Below are 1,852 nucleotides of genomic sequence, written 5' to 3' on the forward strand. Positions count from 1 at the left end.
TCAGTATGGACTGCATGGCCTGCTTCCACACTGTAAGAGATTCTTAAAAACCTCCAAAGAATTCATCTAGCTGAACCTCTGAGGAATGCCTATATCACATACGTCTGAGTGCAGCTTTCAATTTGTCAGTCATTATAAAACCATTGGGAAGGTGTGGGACAGTGAGGGAACGAAAAGAGACTGGTGTGTGTGTGTGACTTAATTTGAATTAATAGGCTATTTATTTTATTTTTTTGATTTGATTTAGTTTAGAAGTGATTTCAGCTGGTAAAGCATTCATAAAATCACAAGGCGGGGGCAGATAAGGTGAACGACAAGTGCCTTTTTGCTAGGGTGGGGGAGTTCAAAACTACAGGGCATAATTTTAAATAATAACCGAAAGAACTGCGAATGCTGTAAATCAGAAACAAAGACAGAAGTTGCTGGTGAAACTCAACAGGTTTGGCAGCATCTGTGAAGGAAAGTCTGGGGAAGGGTCACTGGACCCGAGACAGTAACTCTGATTTTTCTCTTCCCAGATGCTGCCAGAGCTGCTGAGATTTTCCAGCAACTTCTGTTGTTTTTGTGGGCATAATTTTAAGGTGAGAGGAGAGAGATTTGAAAGGGACCCGAGGGGCAACATTTTGACGCGGAGGCTGGTGCAGACAATGGGCTGCCAGAGGAAGTGGTAGATGCTGGTACAGTTACAACATTTGAAAGATATTTGGGCAGGTGCATGAATCGGAAAGGTTCAGAGGGATGTGGGCCAAGTTGCAGGTGAATGGAATTAGTTCAGTTTGGGAAACCTGGCTGGTATGGACAAGTTGGACCTAGGCACCTGTTTACAAAAAAAACTTGATCTCGGCGAGAATGCCTGCTCTGACCGAACTCCGGTTTCAACATCGATTCGTATCGGAAGCCGCTTTGAAGTCCTTTCGCTTCAAGCCAATAGTTTGTGCCAATAACCATGACTTTAAAGCGAGGACTGTTTGACGCGAATCGCTTGAAACGGAGTTAAGTGAAAAATGCCGCTGGTGGCGCATTCCCGTTCGTGGGATCTTGCTGTGCGTCTGTTGGACCATGGTAACTCCAGCCGCAAGGCTGTGCGGTGCGGAGGAAGAGAAAGAAAACAGAGGAGCCAATGCATTCCTGTTTTCTCCAGGCAGAGAGGCTTTCTCTGGATGCCTGTGTAAACCGGGAACAGTGTGCTGGGGTGGGATTGCGGCCGACGTTAAGCGGAACGCCGAGGGCAAAAGGGGTCTTTGTGTGCAGGGGGCGGGCAGACACACACACACACACACACACACAGGGGCAGGAGAGCTCTCTCGGACTGAGGCTGCCGTCTCTCCCACAGAAGAGAAACTGAACCCGCCTGTGATCACGTGTCCCACCTCCTTCCCACTCTGTCTCCAGCTCCAAAGGGGAAAGGGAAAAGGTAGCGATGGAGACGCCAGGAGCCAGGGAGACTGCGGCGCTCTGAGAGTCCGAAAGAGGTTTCACTGCTCGGGGCTTTTATTTCTCCTGCTCTGACTCGGTGAGTTTGCTGCTGGGGGTACGGGGGTGGAAGTGGGGGAGACAGGGAGAATCCTGTCCGCTACACACAAACAAAGGCAACTTTCCGGCACCGACCCCAGAGAGAGAGAAAACCCCCTCCAAAGCACAAAAAAGTTTCCGAAAAGTTTTGCTGCTCGCTTTTGTTTGGCGTCTTTTGTCCCGCGCTCCTCTCTCTCCCAGGCAACGGGGATATGAAATCGGTTTTGCTGGAGGTACACAGCCTGTTTCGACCCATCGCTTCCCCCCCCCCCCCACCCCTCTTCCCCCCCCCCCCCCCCCGTCCCCACACCCCCCCCCCACCCCCCCCCCCCCAAACACA

General features: G+C 50.9%; 1 protein-coding gene across 1 annotated transcript in view; it reads left to right on the forward strand.

Annotated features, from left to right (window-relative positions):
* The first annotated feature begins 1,360 nt into the window (after positions 1–1,360).
* The window catches only part of LOC109925871 (fibroblast growth factor receptor 1-like), a 111,810-nt gene continuing 111,318 nt past the window's right edge, over positions 1,361–1,852 (forward strand). The window contains exon 1 of the mRNA XM_048618506.1: positions 1,361–1,513. The gene's annotated coding sequence lies outside the window, so the exon portion shown is untranslated. The remainder of the gene's footprint in view (positions 1,514–1,852) is intronic.

The sequence above is a fragment of the Rhincodon typus genome, chromosome 40, assembly GCF_021869965.1.
Source record: "Rhincodon typus isolate 14 chromosome 40, sRhiTyp1.1, whole genome shotgun sequence".
NCBI lineage: Eukaryota > Metazoa > Chordata > Chondrichthyes > Orectolobiformes > Rhincodontidae > Rhincodon > Rhincodon typus.